Source organism: Phoca vitulina, unplaced genomic scaffold, assembly GCF_004348235.1.
Source record: "Phoca vitulina isolate PV1807 unplaced genomic scaffold, GSC_HSeal_1.0 scaffold5, whole genome shotgun sequence".
NCBI classification, from domain to species: Eukaryota; Metazoa; Chordata; class Mammalia; order Carnivora; family Phocidae; genus Phoca; species Phoca vitulina.
The window spans coordinates 36,639,257-36,648,474 of record NW_022589708.1 but is presented as its reverse complement, the minus strand read 5'-3'; the positions used below and the strand labels follow the sequence as shown (position 1 = coordinate 36,648,474).

The window sequence follows — 9,218 nt, the reverse complement described above, 5'->3', positions numbered from 1 at the left end:
GAGAACTCCATGCTATTGCTGTTAATTCTAATATAATTTAAAGGATGAGGTTTGTTGTATTATTTGATTCAAAATGTAGGTATTACATTTTTAACATAATATCAAAATGATTAAGGATTTTTCCTTTTTACCTAATGGGAGGGATATATTTTAAAACTTTTTTTCCTCATGATGAGAACATGAAGTAAGTGATCCTAGTAACTTTTAGGGCCAGTAGGAGCTGTAATGCGTAAATAATTGATCAGAGATTTTTGAGGTCAGTAAAGTATATGAGTCTGACTCCCATGCTTGGCTTTTCCTTAGCTCTGCTCATTTAGGCAAATTTTTATGAGTTTTCGGTCCCTCATCTGACTCCTTACATTTTTGATGAGATCAGTTATATCAAGTTAAAAAGATTCCTATGAAAGTATCACAGTATTATGATTTTTCTCCCCATTTTTTTTCAGTAAAGAAAGTTAGGAAAGTAAACACCTTTATTCTTAAGGTGGTGGGAAAAAAATGCTGCTTTAACATTTTGATTCATCACAGTTTATGTTAACTGATTGGTATAATTCCCTCAGGGAAGAAATGATTCTTCTTGCTTAGCAAGATATTGTCCAACAACATAGATTCTTGCTCCCACTGGTGATAGCCACTTAAATATTAGTGACCTCCCTGGTGCTTATAGCTAATGCTTTGTAAACCTGTGCCCTTCTAAAGGAATGCAGTATACTGGAAATCACATTTTGTGGTGTTACTGCTTTACCTCACCTCAAAGCTTTTACAGGGACACTAAGGTGGAAAGAGATCACTAAAACTCAATTCCCCTATCTTTGTAACAATATTTCTAACCTTTGTCACAGAAATGGTTTGATTTTTTAATGCTCGTGTCCACAATGTTAAAACGGTTGGAAGTTTCCAGAACCATAAGTCTAAGCAACCCTTATTCACATCCTCCATAGCAAATCATATTACTTTAGGGTATCAAGGAACCACAATGGGGAAAAAAAAGAACAAAGATTGTTTTTGCTTTTATAGCCTTTGCTTTCACAATTCAATGGTAAATCAACAGTGAACATTTGGTTTGCCTGAGGCAAACATGAAATCAGCTTGCCTGTTTGGAGCTTATATTGTCTTTTGTTCTTATCTGATAACGCTTCAAAATAAACTCTCCCATCTTGAAGACCCTCAGCACCAGTGGTAGTCCCCACTGAATTTATTCATTTCATCAAAATGATATGAAATTCGGCTGTCCAATTTTGTATTCGTGAGGAATATTGGTAATATAGTTCAAAATAAAGCCGCAGAGAAGAATTCATTTCAACATAGAAATAATTTCCCCTATAGTTAAGTCTTTTTATTCAGACACAGAGACTTGCCTCCACGAGGCCATTTCTTTCCCTATGAAGAAGAAAAGTTTGGGGGAAAAAACCATCTGACTCAACAGATATATTTAAGCACACAAGCAAGAAAACTCTTTTTCAGGGTGATTTTCTTGCCAACAAACTCTGAGTATCCTCCCGGTCATACCTATGTTCAATGCCAGATTCAAGCCTTACCAGTGACAAAGGAAACTGTCAAGAAGGTGGAAGGCATCAGTAGTGATTTGAAAACACGTTAAGACAGGGGAAGCAAGGGAAAAAGAACAGGGCATGGAGAAATTCAAATTGATCGGCCGGATTTAGCTGATAGCTGCATCATGAAGCACCACTTTGATTTGATTTGATTTGTTAAAGAGATGTGTGACTTAGCTTAAAGCTATTTCCTTTTCTACTTCTTTCATTTTTCATATACATAAGAGATTTCTGAAGATTATTCATTTCTTAAGACAATCTAATGTGGGCAAAAAAGGATTTGTAAGGGATAAAAACATACACATGAAATTCAGAGTATTCTCAAAACAGTTAATGAAATGGCTTTGTTACCTTTAAATTAGGGCAAATAAATTTAAATGGTTGAAAAACAAAATATTGTTTTGAGGACTAAGGGGAATTACGGTCCCACCCTCCATTTTAAAGAGAGCACGCATAACTGGGCATTTACCTCAGGGCTTGTTGCAGTACCAAGAGTCTCTCTCATTCCTTCCATAAAAAGGTGATTCAATGCCCCTTCTTCCTGAATATCCCAGAGCTGTGTTGCTGTTTTGACCAACAATATGAGTCATGTTGTGAGGAGTCCAAGCAGCTCCATGGAAAGGCTCTTGTGCCACAAAACTGTTATCAGGGCTCTAGCTGAGTGTCCAGCTAGTCACCAGCACCAACCTTTTAACCATGTTTATTGAGCCATCTTTGGAAGTGGGTCTTCCAGCCCCAGTCCAGACATTCTAGCTGATGCCATATAGAACAGAGACAAAATTCCCCATAAGTCTCTGATCAAATTGCAGATATGTGAGCAAAAGGAATGGTTCTTCTCGTGACAAACCAATAATTTGGGGGGTTGGTTGTTACACAACAATAAAAAAAAAAAAACAGACAGCTTGTTAGGAGGTAGCCTAACTGGCTCTACTCCTTCTATCCTAACTCCGGCACCTCTCTTACCTGTATAAAAAGAAGAAGACTAAGGAAAACATAAAATAGAGAGAGCTCTCAGAGTTGTAAATAACTGACCCTAATTCTCTGGATGTCAAGTAAAGGTGGGGGAAAATGTAGGAGAATAGACTTCCTTCCCTTTCCTGTTTTACTTCTTAACTCCTCTCCAGGTATTTACTGGTATTAGCTCTTAAATATATTACTTGCATGTAAATTAATTGTCGTGAGAGAACCCTAACAAAGACAGCCTCAGCTAGTGATGCAGGTCACACTGGTTGCATAGATATGTCTTAGTTATCAGTCCTTTTGCTTGTAAAATAATGGATGTAGTGTCTTCTGTGATCTGATGTCACACTCTTTGGTGTCATCCTATGTAACTAGTTTATTAAACAATGCAAATTCACTGGATGAGTAAGTTTGGACTTGTTTCTTTTTTTATTTCTTCCTTTAAAAAAACATATATCCCCAACTGAATAATATAGAATCTCTAGTCTCTAATGATTAGTAAATTCCTTAGTGTTAAGATTACATGACTCCTTCTATACACTTTCTGTTATCGATTTCCTTATAGTCTTGTATTTAAACTTCCAATTAAAATTCAATTCAAGTCTTATATCTTTCCTAAATGGTTGTTTCAGTCCCAGGAATTTGGAGTGGGGTGGAGGCAGGACTTATTCTTTCATTCTTTTCTTTTCTCTACAGTGGAGATGAGTGCGTTGGAGCTATGTATTTTGTGATATTCTGTTCTCTCCCCTTCTGGGTCTGCCTCCTCTGATGTTGTGGGGTAGGAAGGAAAAAAAAAAAAAACATGACAAGAATCTTCTTAAAAACTAAGCACATATCAGTGGGAGAACAACCCAGTAGAGGTCTTGTTTGGTATTATACGTCTGAAATGGTATTCTGAAGAGATAGGGATCAATGGAAGGAAACCTCCTTTTCCACTTATATTCTTAGAAAATTTCATTTTTTTTTTCTGAAGACTCTGAAAGCTGTGGGAACTTGGGTGAGCATTTTTCTCATTCTTCTTTTCCTGGAAACACCATTCTACGAGTCCCTAATCATTGTGTGTTTGCAAACTTCTCTAGTAAGCCTTCTGCTTTCAGAAATATTCAAAGATGTGGGCACAAATTTCTATATCTACATATGCTGCCAAACTCTAGTAAATAATGGCAAAATTATAGTGAGTTTTTCCTCCTCACATCCTATTTACAATATTGTAAGACCATAATTTCATATCTTAGAAAATGCACAAATAAAAAATGAGAAATGAAAAAAAAATGAGAAATGTACTACTTGTATGCTAAGTCAATTTTACTCTTGTCATTTCACAATTCTTCAAAATTTGGCAGTTCTACTTTCTTGAAACAAAACAAAACAAAATAATAAGAGTGTTACTGAGATACCTCCAACATCTACTGCTTCGTTTGTCCAATGGCAGCAATATCTATCATGCCATTCCTAGATTTCCCCTTATCCGCATCCACAACCAGCAGTTTTGTTGTTCTCAGTTACTTGCATGGTGGGATTTGAGCCCCCAAATGACCCTTTCCATGTCAGACCATAACTGGTATAAATGCTCATTTACTTTTGTCACTAGGCATGGAAACACCAATCCCATGAGTTTCAGACATTGTTTTCTCTATATTTTATATAGTAGAATGATCAGTTCCTCCTGCTTGTGTAGTGACTTTTGCCATTTGGTCTTCTGGGATAAGGATTTCAAAGTGACTAGGCAGTAGCCACAGTTTTAGCTTACTGTGTCCCCTGGGAGAAAAGTGCCTTTAGGGACCAGGGCATTTAGTCAAGCAGAATCTGTGTTTATGGGGAGAAGGAAGCAGAAATTCCACATGTGACTCACTGATAATGATGGTAAAAGGTTCCTTCTACTTCTAATCCTTAGATCTCAAACCCATATATTCCACATAATGGGATAAATCAGCATTTCCTGGCTAATGGGCCCTTGTATATTTTTCATCTTGAAGAATACTACTGCGACTATAAGGATGCCATAGTCAGGGCATAAGCTATGTCTTTAAGAGTACACTACAATGTTCCATCAGGGTAGTTCTTTTCCTGATGATATAGAATATGGTACTAAGACCCACTTTCTACACTGTGAGATGGATTTAGAGCAGTACTTCACTTAACATCTAGAATTTGAAATCCCCACTCCAACTAGGGGTCCCTAGTATCAATGACAGCTGAAAGTATATTCAACAATCCTTGAAATATTCGAGTATTCCTCTTTCTTTACTATACAGTTACTCTGGTGAATGACCATAGGTCTCTTTGAGATGTATAGAAATAATTACTAGTATGTATACCTGTTGTAGCATTAAATACTTATTTCTCAAAGAGCCCTGGCCTCCCCTTCAGTCAGAGGAGCTTCTGTTTGAGGAATGTTGCAGGTCTGGAAATTAGATTCAGGATTATAAATTGCATTGTAAGAGTTGCCATCAGCCTTCTGGTCCCCCACTCTTTTTTTTTTTTTTTTTTTAAGTTTTATTTATTTAAGTAATCTCTACACCCCGCATAGGGCTTGAACTCACAACCCCCCAAGATCAAGAGTCGCATGCTCTTCTGCCTGAGCCAGCCAGGCACCCTCTATAAATTTATAAATAAATTTTTTTCATTACAAAAGTTAAGAAATCACTGGCTGCTCTTGGACCTTTACCTTAAGAACACCATAGTTTGTTAGTCATCCACAGATTCCTGGGAGTCACAAGTGTCATTTCAGACTTTCTACCATTACCACAATTATGGCTCCTTGTCTCTGATGGTTAAGTGCTAAAACTTGACCTTTGTTCTTTTGGAATTCTGTCCTTCTCATGTTATCCAGTTGAATAGCAGCCTTCCTACCATTAATCCCTAGCCTTCGAAGAATAGCCACCACTGGTTTCCCAACAATACTGGTGCCTCCTCATTGCTTTAGGGAAATGATTATCCTTAGAGATAATCCTTGGAAATCAGAGGCAGCTGCTGGGTTCTCTAATTTTATATAATCGATTTACTCTAGTTTGCTATGCTCTCAGCCTTTTGACCACAAGGCAGTTCTGGCATTTCTACCTCATTACCTCTAATTACCTAGCTTTGTATTTTTTTTTTTTTTTTTATTCTTAAAGAACTCATCCCATCAACATATTAAGGCTAGCTCCAGGTATCCTTGACAGATATAAATTATGAAATCATTTAGGAGCCCAATTATTAATAAACTCGACTTTATTTAACCTTATGTTCAGCCCTCATTGATCTAGCACCATCCCAATCATGATCTCTGGGTTCTGGTTGGTTTCTAATAGCTGTGTTCTCCTACCCTTTTGATGAATAATCCTTTACCTCCTACAGCAGAAACAGTACTTCCTTCATTAATCCATAGCAAGACTTGGTCAAATGTATTACTCTAGAAGCAATGAGATAAAGTGAAGGAAGGTATTATCCTGACAGACATCTACTTCTTGTGAGACCTTTGCATGGTTGTTAGGCAAGGTGTGAGAGCTCCCCCAAAAGTTATCCTTGAAACAAAGATTTAAGGGAAAGTTGTTTCCTTGAGAGGTAATCTTAAGAAACACTGTTTCTGGGGCACCTGGGTGGCCCAGATGGTTAAGTATCTGCCTTCGGCTCAGGTCATGATCCCAGGATCCTGGGATCAAGCCCCACATCGGGCTCCTGGCTCAGCGGGGAGCCTACTTCTCCCTCTCCCTCTGCCTCTCCCCCTCCTCATGCTCTCTCTCTCTCTCTGTATCTCTGTGTCTCAAATGAATAAATAAAATCTTAAAAAAAGAAACACTGTTCGTGGGAAAAACAAATGAGAAAGTATACCTGTTGACCAGTGTTCTTCCAAAGTTCATGTCCACCTAGAATATGACCTTTGGAAATGGGGCCTTGCGTATGTAATTAAACGAGGTCATACTGGGTTAAGGCAGACAATAACGTGTCTTGTAAGGGAAAGGAAAGGGTGATGTGGATACAGAGACACAGAGAGGAGACAGGGAAGAAGGTGAGGTGATGATGGAAGCAAAGATTCAAGTGATAGAACTGTAAGACAAAGGAACACCAGGGATTTTTGGCAACCATTAAGAATGAGGAAGAAGCAAAGAAAAATTCTTCCTTACAGCCTTCAGGGAAAGCACGATCCTGCTTATGCATTTATTTTGGTTTTCTAACCTCCAAAACTATAAGAAAATAAATTTCTGTTGTTTTAAGTCACTTAGTTTATTTGTTGTTTTGTTGTTGTTGTTGTTGTTTGGGGTTTTTGTTTTGTTTTGTTTTGTTATACAAGCCCTAGGAAACAATACAGGCAGGGAAAGGAAGGAAGTCAAGAGAGGGTTATGTTATCAAGCTCAGAGCCACTGTAATTTATTCCCACCTGGGAATTCTGAGCATTCATATAGAATACATTCCTCAGTTATTCCTTTTGAAAATGCAGGAATGGGGTAATTCTCTACCAATTCCCATTGGTTGAGCTATTTTCCAGGGAGTTCTTCTATCCCCCAACACTTCTGATGCATTAAGCACTCGAGCAGAACGGGCTCTGGTGGTCAATCCTCAGTCAAGAGGACACAAAGACAGGCGGTTGGAACTAGAGCTTCTGTGCTCGGAAATGGTAGTAAGGATCTATGGGAAGTAGATGGAGCACTGACAGTGTCGGCCAGAGATAGTTAACTAAGTCCATGTTGTTCATTCACATTCAAATTATATGGACCAGTGTTCACTTTGGCAGCACATATGCTAAAATTGGAACGATACAGAGAAGATTAGCATGGCCCCTGCGCAAGGAGGACACACAAATTCGTGAAGCATTCCATATTAAAAAAAAAAAAAAATATGTGGACCATCCACCTGGAGATCTTTCTCCAAACTTCCTAGAACTTCTGAGCTCGGTTGGTCTGCACTGAGTAATCCACTAGTAGGCCAGCCTTTTGGCCGCATTTGCTTTTGTTATGATTCCTGTAGAAAACTAGTGCTCCACAATTCAGAAGAGCCTTGCTCACTACTGTGCTGATTTTCTTACAGGCCTCAGTGGCCTTTCAATAAAACAGAATCCGGGACCTCCTGGATTACTACCAGACAGTCTTCTCCAAACAGATGGTGGCCGTTTACTTTACACTTCCGTGAATTACCATATTGCTAAAGTGTTTCCTCCATGCCAGGGTGATTGTCTCAGTAATGTGTTCCAGAGCAGCCACATGTTGTACCAGAGCCACCCCTTTCTAATTTTCCTTTGGTCCTGGTACTAAACCTGGATTACCTGCCCAGACTTCCTGTTTCCTCATGGTCATTTCCATTATGGAGTCCCAATATCTCTCAGTTGGAATAAACTTTTTTCATCCTGCCTAATAACATTAAAAAGAGGAAGGATGTCTATTCCTTTACTCTTAGGCGATCTCTTGGCTTTGCACAAATTTGTCTATCCCTCCACAGTGACCTTCTACAGTTTCTTACCATGGGGCTATTGGGAGGAATTATATTAATGACATAAATTTGGTTCTTATATAAACTCGAAATGTACTCATGATTCTTAAAAGCCAACTTGCTAATTAATGCTATTAGTCACAAGAGGAATAAGAAGCCATGAGGATATGAGTAAATTGCTTTCTTATTCACCAAAGCTATTAGCAAAACAGAGTGACTTTTTTTCTATCAATAAAATATCAATTTTACATTAAGTGGAATATTTAAAAAATAAATACTTGTCCAGATGTCTGGTATAAATGATTTATTTGCTAAAATATTTACTGTTTACCTACTTTGTACCATCATTGTGCTGAGTGCTGGGTGGCTAAAGACAAACAAATACAGCTCCTGTCCTTAAGGAGCTTATAGTATGGAAAGGAAGAGAAAAATACAATTAAATAGCCAAATAATAAAACAATAAAAGGTATAGCAAGTGCTATTAAGAAAGGAAGAAATTGCAATGATTAAGACTAAAGAGTTACACTGAGAAACAAACTGAGGGTTCTAGAGGGGAGGGGAGCAGGGGGATGGGTTAGCCTGGTGATGGGTCTTAAGGAGGGCATGGATTGAATGGAGCACTGGGTGTTATACGCAAACAATGACTCATGGAACACTATATCAAAACCTAATGATGTAATATATGGTGATTAATATAATATAATAAAATTAAATTTAAAATAAAAAGACTAAAGAGTTACAGAAGCCAAGCACTTCTGGAGAAAGAGTTCAGGAAAGACCTTTCAGAAGTTATATTTATTCAGAGCCCTAATGGAATCAACAGATGAAAGAGCAGGAAGGAGAGAGTTCCAGGCAGAAGGAAAATGCTGTACAAAGATTCTTGTGTTGGGAGGAGCTTGGAATAATATGGACTCTGAAAGCAGCCCATGTGTCTCAAGCATTGTACTAGAGATCAGGGTAGAATGCTGTCAAGTGTCCAGAAGATGCAGGGCCTTACAGGTAATGATGAGAAATGTCAGTCTTTTCCCAAGTATATTAAGTTTTAAGCAAGTGGATAACATCACATCCATCATTTATGGAGGATTTAGGATTTATTCAGGAAAAACTGTGCTTTGTGCATGATCCACTGAAGAAAGTATATGAGAAAGCAGAGGGCAGAATTTGGAGCCTATGGCAGTTGTCTAAGTGAGAGGCCAAACTTTTTAAATTAGGAAGTCTCATTGTTTGTGACTAGTTATCTTTGGAGTTCAACTTGATTTTTGACTCAGTATACACAGCTTGATGCATTATGGCTGTGCA

The 9,218-nt window shown here is 38.1% G+C and overlaps 1 non-coding gene across 1 annotated transcript; it reads left to right on the top strand.

Moving 5' to 3' along the window:
* Positions 1–7,211: 7,211 nt before the first annotated feature.
* Positions 7,212–7,318, top strand: LOC116631864. The gene has a single exon (XR_004299302.1). It is a non-coding gene; the product is annotated as a U6 spliceosomal RNA (small nuclear RNA).
* The last annotated feature ends 1,900 nt before the right edge of the window (positions 7,319–9,218 follow it).